General features: G+C 45.7%; 1 protein-coding gene across 3 annotated transcripts in view; it reads left to right on the forward strand.

Moving 5' to 3' along the window:
- The window catches only part of LOC138300551 (alkaline phosphatase, tissue-nonspecific isozyme-like), a 229,167-nt gene that overhangs the window by 90,677 nt on the left and 121,655 nt on the right, over positions 1 to 16,835 (forward strand). Inside the window, exon 1 of one of the 3 annotated variants that reach the window (XM_069240083.1) lies at positions 1,493 to 1,513. The exons of the other annotated variants lie outside the window; for them this stretch is intronic. The gene's annotated coding sequence lies outside the window, so the exon portion shown is untranslated. Of the gene's footprint in view, positions 1 to 1,492; positions 1,514 to 16,835 lie in introns of those variants that run through there. 3 annotated transcript variants of the gene reach the window in all.

The following is a 16,835-nucleotide window of genomic DNA, read 5'->3' on the forward strand; positions in this document are numbered from 1 at the left end:
CAAAGGGATTAGCCTTCTACACACCAAAAGGAATCTGACACCTGGCCAGAAGTGGGGGTAGTCCCCACACACAAAGACTGACGCAGGTATAAATATTGGACCTCCATAGTCACTCTTCAGAACATTCTTGGACCTGTGGAAGTCACAGAACAATGACTACCCTGCTGCCAGAGGACAGCCTTGCTATTTGAAGGACGGCCTTGCTGTCTGAGAAGGAAGTGTAAACATTCTTGCCTTCATCCCAGACTACCCAGACTGACTCAAAGGGTCAGTTGGCTGACCTCCTATTTAGTTATGGAAACAAGCTTCAGAGGCCTCCCTCCAGCTGACCTGCTGCAACTGGACCTGCCTGGAACTGCAGCTGGACCTGCCTGAGCCCTGCTGGCCCCTGCTGGAATGAGTTCTTGATCCCAAGAGGGGCCTCCCCAGGTCCTGGCCTTTGACTGTCATCAGAGTATTTTCCTCCTGATTGAAAAGTGAAATCTTGAAGTTTGGGTTGCTCATGACAGTAAACGGGGCTGTATGCGCCAAGACTCTGCCACCCGCGATGACCACCAATGTGAAACTTTAGTGAAGCCTGCTCTTCGCGCCGACAATGACAGCTAGTGGTGACCTGCAAGGTGAGACCTGTACTTCCCACTCCAGCAACAGCCCGCAATGACTGCGCAATGACCGTCAGTGATGCCCGACGGGCTCATTGTGTTACAGCGACAACCCCCCTGCTCCTCGCTCTACAGCAATGGCCATCCCCAATTCTCAGCCTGCTCCTCGCGGCCTCCATGTCCTCATGGATAAACGTGCACTCTGTAAATATAGTTAACATTAACATTATTTAAATGCAGCCTTGTAAATGTTGCGTTGAACAGAACAAAAATGTTGACATTGTTTTCAGTGTTTGAAAGTTCAGGTCACTGCGTTCATATTGTGCGTGTGTGGAGGGGTGTGTGTGTCTGTGTGTGAGTGTGTGTATATTTTGATCATTGTCAGCCTTTAGTTGTGCTTCTGTGTCTTGTCTGTTCAGGTTCCTGCTTCTCAAAGTCTGGTCACCCTATGTGACTGGGACTACATACAAACACATGAAGCAGACAGGGACATCGGGCCAGCTAGGGGTCATGACGAGGGTGGGTGTCCGCTGTCCTCGCCCATACACTTCTCATTGCCTGGCTCTCTGTTGCTTAATCCCTGGGAATTAGCTGTTTGAGATAAAGAGCTTATTGTCTTTTGGTCGCTGTAGAACGGCGGCCCGTTGTGGAAGTTTCCTTATGTGTGACCCTGTCCCGAATTGAGGCGGCTATAGTTGTTTAGCTGCAGGGCAGGAAGGTTGACCTCGTCAGACCCGCTGGCCCCTTACTTCCAGAAAAAGCACTTTTTTTCAGAGGCCCGGTCCTCCTACAGCAGCTGACGCCATGTTTCTCTCCCACTTCATGGAGCTCCTCCTGACGACCGTGGTCTGCGTCACTCTCTTTTTTGCTGTCTTCACGTTCGTCTGTTGGGTCACCTGTCGGCTGGCCGGGTGAGTCACCTGTCGGATTTTACGTGGGCCAGATTCAAGGGGCATTGTCTAATTTCACCCAGAAACGTTTAAACATGTTTTGGTGAGTTCCAAGGGCTTTTGCAAGCAGCGAGACTGGCATTCAACTGGGCATCTCCTAAGTATAATTTACGCTATTGAAGATGGTGCCAGACAGTGCACATTTGCTTGGGTGGTGGGGGGGTTGTAATGAAGGCGTATACATGCCAACATTTTAGAAGTGGAGATTTTTTTTAAAAAATAAGCGGGAGAGCGTATTTCCTCCCATTGACTTTTATTAAAGGAGAGGCAATTTCAGGCGAGTGACAGTCAGCCGTTTTTGACTTCAGAAATCGGGAGTCTCCTGGCTGAATCGGATCTTTTGACATGTGGAGTCAGGCCGGACTGGAAATCATGTTCATGCAAGCTAGAATTTGGTAATTCCTTCTCAAAAGTGCACTAAGAGCTGGCCTTAGCTCTGCAGTGGAATGCAAAATTACTCTAATTATATAAAGCTTTGTAAATATGGATACAAAAATTAAAACAGACTTGTCGTTCTCCATCAATAATGGGTTTAAATTCCCGCTGGAGAGTGAAGGACTTAGGGGGTCATTACGACCCTGGCCGTCATGGACCGCCAGGGCCGGGGACCGCGGATGCACTGCCAACAGGCTGGCGGTGCATCCAGGCCTATTGTGACCGCGGCGGTAAAGCCGCGGTCAGAAAAGGGAAACCGGCGGTTTCCCGACGGTTTTCCCCTGGCCTGAGGAATCCTCCATGGCGGCGCTGCAAGCAGCGCCGCCATGGGGATTCCGACCCCCTTACCGCCAGCCTGGTTCTGGCGGTTTTGACCGCCAGAACCTGGTTGGCGGTAACGGGTGTCGTGGGGCCCCTGGGGGCCCCTGCAGTGCTCATGCCAATGACATGGGCACTGCAGGGGCCCCCTAACAGGGCCCCACCAAGATTTTCAGTGTCTGCATAGCAGACACTGAAAATCGCGACGGGTGCAACTGCACCCGTCACACCCTTTCCACTCCGCCGGCTCCATTCGGAGCCGGCATCCTCGTGGAAGGGGGTTTCCCGCTGGGCTGGCGGGCGGCCTTCTGGCGGTCGCCCGCCAGCCCAGTGGGAAACTCAGAATTACCGCGGCGGTCTTTTGACCGCGCAGCGGTATTCTGACGGCGGTACTTTGGCGGGCGGCCTCCGCCGCCCGCCAAAGTGGTAATGACCCCCTTAGTCTTCTGTTGTGGGATCCATCTGACCAGCACACCTTTCCTGTAAGTTTGTCCCTATAGCTGACACCACAAGTCCCTCTGCACCTGTCTTCAGGACCAGACCGGGCCATTCTGTCACTCTGGCGATTTCCCAGTGGGCTGTAGGCTAGGAAGCTGCTTTCAGAGCATAGAGTCCCATGGCCCAGCCATGGCTAATGTATAATTTCTTAAAGTAAATGCATAACTAAGTATACACATTTGTTTGTTTAGATTTTGCATTGCATAGCACCTACTCCACCACAAAACAGTTTTCAAAGCTCTCTAAAAATTGAGTGGGAGCAATAGGGCTACAGTGTATTGGGTTGGATACCAATCGAAGCTATTATGCAACATGCAATGAAAAAATCATAAATAGTTGAGTTTCTAATTCGATTTTGAATAGAGCTGTATACAATCAGGAGTGCAGTAAAACCATTAATGTAGGATGAAACAGCCCTGTAGAATCACATTCCATCACAGTTAGCTGAAAGCCCAGCCAAGGGGTTGACAAGTCTGAGGTAGTAGTAGGCATAATTGTATTCCTGACATCTAGGTGAAAGTACACCTAATCAGCCATGCAAGGCATTAGAGTACAGAAACAAGCACAACTTGACTTTGGTATGATAAAGACATAGTAAAGACACAATAAAGAAAATAGGGGCAAGAGAACTCTAGAGGGGGTGAAGGTAAGGTAGGCAACTAAGGAGTTGTAGCGCTTTATATATTTTATGCATTACTTATGAGTAAATGTCAACAAATTTAATGTAAGGACATTGTTGAGGTAGAAGAGGAAATCCATATACTGGCCCATCCGGGGGTCAAAGTACTTTGTGCTGAAAAAGGTAAGAAATGCAAAAACAGCAGATGATTGACGGAATGCAGAACAAATCAAACATTCACCCCCAGTCACAGATCTGGGTTTAATCCATTAATTTTTTTGCTTGCCATGCCATTCCAGTTTGGATCCAGCCATATGCAAATCAGTCTTGACCCTGTTCCCCATGAGAACAGTCCAGCCCAAACTGCCAGGGCAGGTGGTCCCTGGACCAGAAACAAGCATCCTGGGGCCGGTTTCAGGGTATCACCCTTCATCAGCCAGGCTAGCGTGAATCTGGTGGCATAGGATGCACGGGACCCACGTCTAGGCATACCCTTCCCACTTGGGGCAACAAATGCAAAAACAGGTGATGGGCGGAATGCAGAACAAATCAAACTTCTGGTAAGCGTTAGTCATGAGATTAGGCAGCCATGTGTTTTCCAAGGACTCTGTTCTTTAAAGAGTGTGTTAAAAAATGCTTCAGGGTCTAAAATGAACCCTTGGTGGAGAAGCATGAAGAGCCGGCATTGTCCAGCAGAAGCTATAGAGTGTGTCTGCCACAGTCTTCAGTAATAGGAAGTGGCTAGAGAGAGTAAAGTCTTATAGAGTGAGCACCATTTCAAATTGCACTGTAGTGTGGGATACAACAGTAGCAATGACTAGTCATAATGTGGGATCTGACGGATAGACGTCCCATGGCCCTTTTTCTAATTCCTTAATGGATCCTGTGAAATTATATGACATATTTGTCGGGGATATTGTTAATTTTGTTTGATGTTAGAGTGAGCCATGTTCTCTGATTGTTTGCAGTCCATTCATAGTAACAGTGAAGTAGAAGGATGGGAATGCCTAGTGTTTTCTCAGTTCCATGCTGTGATACAATAGTAGCCTGTACTGTGATTTATGAGCATTGGCAGTATAGAGCGACCTTTATATTGTAGCCACAATATTCACAGGTAAGTATGTATAGATTTTCTTTACCTAACTCCAGAGCTATGCACCTTGTCAATATTTACATCTTCAAGGTACGTAGATGTGAAGCTAAGTTTAGGAAACCTGTGCTTGCCTTTGTGCACTTACCTCCTCTATATTTTTGTCCTTGTTAATTTGTCTACAATATTAAGGTATCTTGGATCTGCCTCCTTCATAATTCAGACTTAAATCTGATTCACTAAATTCAGGGCTAGCAGTAGCGATGTATTGCGCCCTTTGACCCCTCATCTGATGACATCACATGGTTAATCCCTTGTTCTATCCCTAGCTTCTTAGATGCTTCCATTTTCGTGCCGTGGGAAAGGTAATGAGTAAAAACTACAGAATGTAAATAGGCTTCTAGGAGCACTGTTCTCTTTTGTTCCGCTACTACCTTCAGGACCTGAGAGACCAACAGTAGCAAGGGCAGAGCTAAGGGAACCCAAGGGTAAGCCATGGGCAGTGACAGCCAAAGCTGGTTACTTCTAATTGATGTCTGTTTTAGAAGGATTGACTTCAGTGGACTTTCTGTATTCTGTTAAGTAATATAGTGAGATTTAGGGGACAGGAATACCTGGGCTGTTTTTAACTCCTTGAAGGGATGCGGTGAGATTTAAGGGACGTATATGTCAGTGATTGCTATTTATTTCAGTTATACAGTACAGTAGTGGCTTAAGTGAATCTTTAGATGAGAGAAGCACAGTACTGCATGTAGCAGTCCATAGTGTTGGGTTAAGCCCTAAATCTTGATGGGATAGAGTGAGGTTTATGGCAAACTCTGTTTATTGAGGTCTGTTGGCAGATTTTGCTCCCTCTCGTCTGCCTAATATATGTTGATCTTTACTGGTGACTTGAAAACATCACCTATTTACTGGCTCTTTAAAGAAATACACTTCTCCAAAAACATCCTCTCATTTCTTTGTGTTTCTTTGCACCTTATGAAAACGGGCTGCTCTTTGGGAGTACTTTGTGGATTCTTCCTGCAGGTGGATTGACGAGGTCTACTGCCTGGCTGACCGGCCTTGTGCACACTCAGATGTGGTCCTTAACCCCTGGTCTGGCCTTGCACCTATGGGAACCTGCTTTGTGAGTGGTAATGGCTGTCCAATATCAGCCATTTCAGGCTTGGCAGGGCAACAGCCCATCACAACTGCCCATGAGCAGGCCCCATAAGGATTTGATCTGTGTCCTCACAGACCGGTTCAGAAATCACTGACTTTAGGAACTTTTCAGTCTGTTTATTCTAGCATGTTCACCAGTTGCCAATCTGTCTACTGCTGACTCCATCAGTTGCGTTACCAGAGCTTGCATCATCATTCCTGCTTTCTTAAGGAGATACAATGTCAGTTTCCTCTCGGTTCTTCAAACATGTGGCTCGCCGGGGCTCTGCCACACACTGCACGCACTGCAACAACCAGCTTCCTTCATGTACACTTGCAAAGTCACCCTAGGTGAAGGAAGGTGGCCCTGCACTGACATTGCTTCTTGCTTTGCTGTGCCTGCTCTTTGTGTTTGACTGTGTGGGGCACATTGCACAGTCACTGCTTCTTGTAGTGCACTTATACTGTTTGTTTAAGGAAGTCTGAAATGCTCTACCACTACCGTTCATTTTCGTGCAAGGAAAGCTTGCATTGGAAAGCTTGCATTTGGGTGAGAGAGAGAGAGAGAACGTACACGCGTGTGTACGTACTTACTATTTTGGGGTAAGAAAAGCTTGCACTGCTGCTTGAGGAAGCTTTTCAATTATATAAATGCCCAGGCCATTGGGTTTGTCTGTTGAACTTCGGTGTACAAAGGATTAGGTGTCTTTGATCAGAAGGACTAAGAAATGAGGGCACCGTGAAGTAGAACAGATCCACCCGTGAGACATTCTCAGCAAAATCATGAACAAGAGTGTTGCCTAGTGGATTATTTGGAGGGCAGGTTATAAGTCCGTACATTTTGTGGTTATCTGTAGAGATTGGCTCTTCCATGCTTGAGAATTGGCTCCAACCACCAGCCAGAGCGGCAAAGTGGTAGTTGGTTTAATTGATTGCTTTGTCCCTAAAGAGGTGGAGGGTTAACATTTTAAACTGCAGGAAGTTTTGACTGTCATATTTTTCAGGGCTTCCCCCAACACTTGTTAAATAAAAAGCTGTTCATCTCAATGCCAGGAGGATTTAGGTTTGCAATATGCCTGAACTAGAAAGAAGAACGGTTTATCTTAACTACTAACTTCTCAAGGTCAAGAGACAGGCTGCACAGTCTCCATGATTGATAATGAACATTTTTCAGCACTAATGAGAAGAAGCGACATACGCTGTTTTCCTGATAAGGAACGAGGTAGTTTTTTCTTGATGTCTGCACTCAGTCACTTTGACCATTTTCTATCTCTTTGGTAATTTAGTAATATGTAGTGGTCAGACGCGGGCTGTCTACCACGGCCGTGGTTCGATTGATGTGAGGGTGCTCTCTTTAGGACAAACCTGAAAGTAAAGAAGGTTAAACCATGACCACTACCCTCTTTAAAATCAGAACGGTCATTTTTCAATGTGTAGAGCAAACTCAGGGATACGAAAATCATGATTTATGTATATTATTTGACATATATTATGGCTTTGGTGGCGCATATGAGCTGCCTGCTAGTGGGGCTTCTCAGAAAGGCTGCTCGTGTGAATTTATACACAAGACGTTTATTTTGTTATGATAGTTGGAACTATATTTTTCCTTGAGTGATCCTGTTGTTTGCTGTGTTACAAAATTGCCTTTTGTAAGGTGCTGTTTGCAACCTCATCTCATCGACAATGCTGCTTCCAACACTCTGCACATGCAGGAAGTGAAAAACCAAACATCGGCACAGGCAATAGGCCTGCCTTTAATGTGCAAACGCACGTGAACAAAACTGGAATGTAATCTGCAATCCAGAGCGTCTCGCCCCAGTGCCAGCAAAGGATTTGCACTGCTCGTGGACAGCCTACCTGCTGTTGTACAGTTACCCTCGCCAACGCTATCGTTGTTCCCGTCTGACAGTGGCAGAAAGATGCAGGAGAGGAGAGGTGCCCAAAACACGCGGGCAATTTCGATACCTGAAGTACTCGAGCGTGATACTTTCCAAAGTCAATTAATTTCACTTTCGTGGCTGCAGTCAGCCACTTAAGTGTGATGTTGGATTTATAATTGGAAGTTTGCTGTACGTTTTTAAGCATTTATGGAGAGCAGCTGTCACTCCCACAGGTGGATCTTGGAGCTATTGCGGGGCAAAAAGGTGAGAATGGTCTGATTAGGGTGAGGGGATCCCATCAGAGAGAAGCGCTAATAACTCACAAGATGAGGGAATTGCATGGAGAATCTGGGATCCCAAAGATCCATGTCTTAAGCTGTTTTCTGAAAATTGGTTCCGAATCGTTAAACCTTAGATTTCCAAGCCTTGGTGCCAGGGGCGTAGGAGACAATACATTTCTGGGGGGGGACAGGGACAGCCTTGGGGACTTTCAATCAGCCCAATACAAATCGCTTGTTGTTTGCGAACTGCAGGCTCCGATAAATATACACAATCATATATATTGGAAGTGAAATAGGGAGAAAGGAAGGCATGTTTACACAGTCTGAAAGTATCTTTTATTGTTATTTATATTCACAAAGTAATTAGCTCAAATGTGAAAATAACATGTTCATTAACCTTGCATCTTCATGCACCAAGCAAATCAAGGTAGGAGGGTAAAAAGGAAGAACATACCCTTTGCGCCCCACACCCATCATGCCAATTGGAACCGCACTGGAGATTTCAAAAGCAATTAGGTACAACAGCTGTAAAGTGTGCTCGGAAACCATAGTTCTAATAACACTTCTACTCCTGTGTGTGATCTTGGGAAGCTCAGCTCCACATCAGTCATAACAAGAAGCATTTCAACTGAAGAATCTCTTGGAGTTACAGGCTATATAAACATGGATTCTCTAATCTCTGTATAAACTGCAGTCACTAATTTCTTTAGAAACAGCTGTTTGTGATGCACCAAGTCACAGCGTGTAAAGAAAAGACATTCACTGATTATAAAGAAAAGACATCAGAAAATGACTATGATAAGGTTATTACAGTCGAGTTCTGACATTACATTGTCTTCTGCCAGAGCTAGCAGCCAAGGTAAAAGGCAGATCACGCCAAGGAGCATAATTAATAAAGCTGGTTAAAGCAAAAAATGTAATGTTGCTTTTCTTTCTTCTGCTCTACTTTAATAGCTTGGTATGACAGAACCTATGCACTAAGGTTTTAAGTGGTTTGTGGGAAAGTTGGTGGTGTGACCATGTATTATATGGGGTTAAATACCCCCTGTGTACATAAGGATATTGCAAGTCACCTTAAAGTTCATACCTTATAAACAAGCAGTGGCAAAGTCAATAGGTCTCGCCTATGTAAGTTCTATTGCCTTTGCTAATGTGTTTTAGCCATGCTGTACACTAGTGAGACTACTATTCAGCATGGCTCAAAGTTAATGGCATGAAGGAGAATGATGTGTCATCGACTGGTGTGGCATAGTATCATGGAGTAAGTAGAGTGTCCTAGAATGGAGCAGTAAACTTAACTTTGAAGGAACAGGGGGTCCCTGGAAAAAAATGCAACACCACTCCCATAAACAATGATATTAAAGTAGTATGCAAATGGAATGTTTTATGCATTTATTCAATCAAAATATAAAAGATCAAATGTAGTGGGAAAACATCAACAGGGGAAATCGAGAAAGACTGGTATTCGGGCATTACACAAGTTATCTGGATGACCCAATGTCGCCAATTACAAGAACATTTTAAAAAGTAACCTATATAGTACAGTGGTTTGGAGGAGGCTGGCCTGGTTTGTAGTGGGTACCTATGGTACTTACACCTTATACCATATCCAGTTATCCCTTATTAATGAAATGTAGGCAGTGCCTAGACGCCAGGCTCTCTAGGGGTGGCTCTAGCCAAGGCTTATCTAGGAGACATGCAAAGCTCATGCAATATCACTGTAGTCACACAGTACTCACACACATGAAAGAAAATACTCAGTGTTACAAAAATAAAGGTACTTTATTTTAGTGACACAAATGCCAAAAATACCATAGAGACTATACTCCCTTAGGAGGTAAGTAATGCACCAATTATATACACTAGTATGCAGCAATAGCAATAAAAACTGAAAACAGTGCAATTAGTGAAAATCACAATGGTTAGAAATGGGCCTAGGGGAAACACAAACTATGTACTAAGAAAGTGGAATGCGAATGTCGGTTTCCCACCTAGGCAAGTGTGGTGTGTAGAGGGGCGCCGGGAGTATTAGAAAATACCAAAGGTAAGTAATAGAACCCACCTCAGAGCCCAGGAAAGCAGGATTAAATCACAGTAACTTTCCCAGAACACACAAGAACACGAGAAAGAAGATAATGCAAGAACCAGAAGATACTTCAAGACACAAAGGGTGGATTCCTGGACCTAAAGACCTGTCGAAGAATGGGACTAAGTTCAAGAAGCACAGAAGAATCCAGGGAGGACAGGAGCCCCCGCTAACCCGAATCAAGGTGCAAAAGAAGAACCACTGGTGAAGAACAACAGTCAGTACTGCACCCAAGAAGATGGATGCGGGTTGGTGCAGATGATATCCCACACCGGATGGATGATTGCAGTCTGGTTTGCATCGATAGATTCCACCAACAAGCCTTGGCACAGGCAAAGCTCATGGTTAGTGGAAAAAGGCACTGCCCGGGACCAGGAGGGACCTGGTGGACTCTACAAAGGAGGAGGAGTCAGAGGGGGCTCTCAGCAACTCAGAGAGCCCACAGAATACCAGCCAGCACACATAGGAGTCCCCCAGCACGGGGACAAAGGAGTTGCAAAAGGAGGCCCACGCAGCACAAAAACAAAGGATCCCATGCCACCAGAGAACCACTGTGTATCTCAGGAAGGAGTGCTGGGGGCCGGAGCTACATTGTGCACAAAGAATTTCATAGAAGGATGCCACACGCCTTGGCAACTGAAAAACACGTGGTGCGCGGGGTACTGTCTTGCGTGAAAAGGCAAGCTCTTACCTCCACCAAAGTTGGACAGTAGGACGTCAGGACCATCGGGACCACTTCAGTCTACCACCCGTGATGCAGGATCCATGCAACTCGTCAGGAGAGGGGACCCATGCAGATGGTCATCATTGCAGAGAGGTGCCTGCTGAAGTAGGGGAGTGACTCCTTCACTCCAAGGGAGATTCGTTCATTCTTCTGGTGCAGACTGAAGACAGGCTGTCCTCTGAGGATGCACGACCGGGAAACAGCTGCAGTTGCTGGCAGGAGCTGAAGTTACAATGTTGCAGAAGTCGTCTTTACTTCGTTGTTGCAGTTTGTGGAGTTCCTGGAGGGTCCAGATGCAGTTTCTTTGGGAGAGGGTGAAGTAAAGGATGTAGAGGATTCCTGCTGGAGTCTTGCAATCTGAATTAAAAGATCCTCCCAAAGGAGAGACCCTAAATAGCCCTGAAAGGGGGATTGGTCAGCTAAACAGGTAAGCACCTATCAGGGGACGGCTCTGACACCACCTGCTGGCACTGGCCACTCAGATGCTCCCAGAGTTCGCTGCCAACTTGGAATCCAAGATGGCAAAACCCAGGGACCCTCTGGAGGAGCTCTGAGTACCACACGGGGGTGGTGATGGACAGGGGAGTGGTCACTCCCCTTTCCTTTGTCCAGTTTCGTGCCAGAGCAGGGACTTGGGGTACCTGAACTGGTGTAGACTGGATTATGTAAGTAGGGTACCAAATGTGCCCTTCAAAGCATTTCCAGTGGCCTGGGGAAAGAAGCTACCCCTTCCAAACCTATTTCCAAAGGGAGAGGGTGTAACACCCCTCCCCCAAAGGAAATCCTTTGTTCTACCTTCCTGGGCTTGAGATTCTCAATCAACAGGAGGGCAGAAACCTGTCTGAGAGGTGGCAGCAGCTGGGGCTGCCTGGAAAACCTCAGAAGGCTGGAATGGCAATACTGGGGGTCCTCTAAGGAGCCCCCAGAGTGCATGAAATCATATAACCAATGCTTGCAAAAGCCTTGGGGTATGATTCCAACATGTTTGATACCAAACATACCTATGTTCGGAGTTACCATTATGTAGCTGGGAATAGGGAGTGACCTATTTCCAGTACACGTGTAAAATGGCATCCCACACTCCTGAAGTCTGGGAAAATGGTCCTGGAGGTCATGGGGGCACCTCTGCTAGTGCAGGGGTGCCCTCACACACAGGTACTCAGCACCCTGCCCTCAGGGCTGGAGGGCCTGCTATAGGGGTGACTTATAAGTGACCTGGTGCAGTGTAACTGTCAGTGAAAGGGTGCATGCACCTTTTCACGCAGGCACCAATGGCAGTCCTGCAGAAGCCTTTGCATGGGCACCCTATGGGTGGCAAAAGAAATGCTGCAGCACATAGGGATCTCCTGGAACCCCAATGCTCTGGGTACCCAAGTACCATATAATAGGGACTTATAAGGGGGCAACAGTATGCCAATCTTGGGTGAAATACTGAGTTACCAGTATGCAACAACCATAATTTAAGGGAGAGAGCATAAATATTGGGGTCCTGATTAGCAGGATCCCATTAGACACACTCAAACACACTGGCAAACTGGCCAAATGTGGGGGTAACCAAGCTAGAAAGAGGCTACTTTCCTACAAAGTAAGCATCCACAATAATGATTTACAAGCTTTTATACACCCACTTTTACATGAATGACTCAAATAGTGATTCAAGAAGTCATTAGCTCATAGTACCTATGCTTATGTCAACTTACGTACAATATCACAAATTCAAGTCAAGGTACTTTGGCCGATGATATTTTGATACCCTAGACAAGTATCAGGATCATCATAAGCCTTCGTTAAGCTTGAGTTAAAAGGGTTACAGAGTGCTTGTAACCAAAACGGCCAAGATAAATCTGACTCACGTCTCATATGAGTGACAAGGCAATCAATGGAGATCTGAATCTCTAATCAAGCGCAAATGCCATAAAGTAGTAGTAGAGTGGAGTAGTGTCACAGTGTAATAGAGTGTCATAGAGTGGAGTGGCAGAGTGTCGTAGTGGAAAGGCATAAATATGAGTGAACTGGAGTAGAGTGAAGTAAAGTAATGTGTACTTGCATAGAGAAAGTTGGGTAGAGTGCTGTTGAGCATAGTACATTGTTGTATAGTGGAGTGGCATAGAGGGTTGTGCAGTGGCGTTGAGTAGAGTATCGTAGAATGAAGTGGCATAGAGTGGTATGGAGTGGCATAGAGTGGAGTAAAGTGGAATGGAGTGGCGTATAGGGAGTTGTGTAGGGAGTTACAGAGTGGAGAAAGTGTTAGAGTTTAATGGAATAGAGTGTCAGAGTCTAGTATCATGGAGTGTAATGTCAGAGTGAAGTGTCATAGAGTGGAGTTGGGTGGTCTAGAGTGAAGTGGCATAGAGTACAGTGGTGCAAAGTAGATTGGTGTAGAGTGTGGTGGTATAGAGTGCGTTGGTTTTGAGTAAAGTGGTGTAGAGTGCATTGACAAAGACTGCACTGGTTTAGCGTACAGTGCAGTAGCGTAGAGTGGTGAAGAGTAGAGGGGAGCAGAGTGGAGTGGCACAGCATAGATTGCAGTGGTTCAGAGTGATGTGTCATAGAGTGATGCGGTGCATGGTGGAGTGGAGTGGTGCAAGGTAGAGTAGACTGGTGTAGAGTGCAGTGATGCAGAGTAGACTGGCATAGAGTGTAGTGGCATATAGTACATTGGTGTAGAGTGGCATATAGTTGAGCGGTGCAGAGTAGAGTACCGTGGTGCAGAGTAGAGAGGAGTATAGTTCAGTGGCAGAGGGCAGTGGTGTAGAGTAGAGTGGCATAGAATGCATTGGTGTAGAGTGCAGTGATGTAGAGTAATGCAGAGTAGAGAAGAGCGGCTTAGAGTACAGTGGTGCAGAGTAGAATAGAGTTGCATAGAGTGCCGTGGCATAGAGTAGATTGCTGCAGAGTACAGTATAGTGGTGAAGAGTAGATTGTTGCAGAGTGGAGCATAGTGATGTAGAGTGCAATAGCATAGAGCAGTGCAGAGCAGATTGGACTGGCGCCGGGTACATTGGAGTGGTGCAGGGTAGATTAGACTGGCATAGCAAAGAGTGGAATTGCGTAGATTGCAGTGGCATAGAGAAGATGATTTCAAAGTAGAGTGAAGTGCCTACAGTGGAGTGGTGTAGTGTAGAGTAGATTAGAGTGCTGTGGTGCAGAAAAGAGTGCATTGGGACAGAGTACAGTGGCATTGAATGCAGTGGTGCAGAGTAGAGTGACGTGGAGTTCAGTGGCAGAGTGTAATGTTGCAGATTAGAGGGTCGCAGAGTACAGTGGTGTATTGTAGAGTGGCATAGAGTGCAGTCGCCTAGAGTGCTGTGGCGCAGAGTACAGTGGCATTGAAAGCAGTGGAATAGAGTGCTGTGGTGCAGAGTAGATTGGCATAGAGTGAAGTGGCATAGAGTGCATTGGTGTTGAGTAAAGTGGTGAAGAGTGCACTGGCAGAGTGCAGGGGTGTAGTGTACAATGGTTAGAGTAGAATAGCATAGATTGCAGTGCATTAGTGTAGAGTGATGTAGAGTGGAGTGGTACAGCATAGATTGCAGTGGCGTAGAGTAGCACAGAGTGGAGAAAAGTGGTGTAGGGTGCAGTGGCATAGGGTAGATTGTTTCAGAGTAGAGTGAAGAAAAGATAAAGAAAAGATAATATACTTCAATATGCTTAAGTATGTAACGATAACAACAACATAAATAATAACGCTAGGCATAACAGCCCAAAATGAAATATGGCTTCTCCCTGTTAGCCACGCTATAATCAGGCCCTTCATTACCTAGATAAAAAAGCATTAAGCATAACTCTTAGAAAAATATACCCTTCTAATACCTAAATTGTTGTGGGAAAGGGTAAAATCTGGGCCCAATTTCGACTTCACTGTTTCAATAACTGGTGTGATCTTAGGCAAATACAAATACTGTGTTTCATAGTCTCCTTTCTAGCCTGCAGGCACCAGGCTGAGTGGGACTCCGTTACCTCCTTAGATCTTCCTCATTGTTCTGCAGCTCCTCTTGAAGGCCTCCTGCAGTGCTCCTCTTCTTGGCAGCAGCAGGTGATGCAGACAGTAATCATCCAAAACTCTTCTCCTCCTCCTGCCCTTTGTTCTTATGAGCACCCTTAATGCCCACAGCTGTGAACAGGACAAACAAAACGGCTGAGGGCCTCCTGACTCACCTTCATTCTGTTACCATCAGATTGGAGGATGGTCCCTACAGGGCTATTAAAAGTAGCGCTTTTCTAATTGCCCTCTGAATAATAGATGTAAAAGGGGAAATAATTTTGTCCCCTTGTCCCCCCCACCTTCGTCCCCCGTGTCCCCCACCCTCCAAAATCTGGGGGGGATACGTCCCCCGCGTCCCCCACACTTCCTATGCCCATGCTTGGTGCCTAAGATGGTAAAGGATTTACATCCTATAGTTTCCAATCTAAAAGAGGCAGGGTTGAACAGATCAGCTTGTGAGGATCTCAAGGTTCTACAAGTCGTGTAACGAGTGAACCTTGCAGCAAGGAATTTTGGTATGGTTGCTTTGTGTGCTTCTAATGTCATCAAGAGGATTTTGAAAAGAACTCTCTTGTGGATCGGCAGCCAGTGAAGAGTTTCAAGGCTGCAGACGGGGACGGTCTTATGGGCAGTTTAAGGACTGCTCTGGCTGTAGCGTGTTGGACAACTTGAAGTTTGTGTATGATATGTTTGGAAGATCCAGCATACAAACTATTGCAATAGTCCTGTCTGGAAGTAATAAGGGCATAAGCATGAATGAGTATGGGAGGTAGAATCACTGGAGCACTATTTTATGGACTCTTGCATGCATGTGTGAACTGGGACTCTCATATGCCTGTGAGAATCGGCAATGAAATTTCCAACTCCATATTTATAAAAATGCAAGGAGGGCATCGTTCTTTTATGTGTCAAAATCTATATGGCTGTTCCCTAAATACTCCTATTGCACTCCCATTTTAAATGATTTGAAGTATGTAAAAGAGTACTACAGGAGTATACTTTACGTACTTCAAAATGCCTTTATCAGTGGGTACTGTTATACGTACAGTTTACACAAGTACATTTTGACTGTTGTTGCAAAGGTATGTGTTCCCACCCTGGAGTAAGAAGACATTATAGAATAATGCAATGCAAATTTATTACTATTCACAGAAAGCTTGCTTAGCCAGTGTGTAATAGGTCCTATGGTACGGAAAGCAATGGACCCGGCCGCAGTTTGAACTGCGAAAACAGCTCTTCTGTGCCATGCATTGGCAGTGCTCATATCACCTCTTAATGTCTTCGAAACCTATGTGGCCCTACAAGTGCACTAATGCTGAAATAACAATAGCCTAACAAAATGTCGGGGCTCCCAGGCAGAATGTGGTGAGGTCGGGGCTCCGGAGACTCCCATATCTTATTCATCTCAAATAGGCCTTAGGCTGAATGGGTGGGCCTCCCTTGCGCCCCCACCCTCCCTGTACCATAGAGGCTGCAGGGGCCTGGGTTACGCCTCTGGCTTCAGCTTAGTTTTGTCACAACGTGGATAGGAAGGGCTTCCATTTACATATACATTTTCTGCATGAAAAGAGCATACATATGGCTGTGTAATGTGTGCATGAAGCACATGTGGGCTTAAAACAAGGAGAGTGGGACACAAATAAGCTTGAATTCCATATGTACCTGCTCGTGCATTTACTTCATGCATGAGAGTCTTGGGAATGCATGTGATCTAATAACTTACGCACAATGGGGGTTATTCCAACTTTGGAGGAGGTGTTAATCCGTCCCAAAAGTGACAGTAAAGTGACGGATATACCACCAGCTGTATTACGAGTTCCATAGGATATAATGGACTCGTAATACGGCTGGTGGTATATCCGTCACTTTACCGTCACTTTTGGGACGGATTAACACCTCCTCCAAAGTTGTAATAACCCCCCATGTTGTCAACATGTCTACTACCATTTCGCATTTGTGAATCAGCCCCTTATTCTTACCCCAAGTTATTCTTCCTCTTTAGAAGCACTGATTATCTCTTCATAGCTGCCACATCTCTCAATAAGTAATTGTTTATGGTGAAAATGTGTTCGGAGTATAGCAATTACTAGTAAGTAATTAAAGCATGAGTTTCTATTGGCTTAGTATGAGCCTCTACTAATGATCAGTCTACATAATGTTGTAGGGGTTGTTTGTAGGAATGACTGCAAAGTCAGAAGGATGTTCCGATAAATGCAGTACAAATTTC

The sequence above is a fragment of the Pleurodeles waltl genome, chromosome 6, assembly GCF_031143425.1.
Source record: "Pleurodeles waltl isolate 20211129_DDA chromosome 6, aPleWal1.hap1.20221129, whole genome shotgun sequence".
Taxonomy (NCBI): domain Eukaryota; kingdom Metazoa; phylum Chordata; class Amphibia; order Caudata; family Salamandridae; genus Pleurodeles; species Pleurodeles waltl.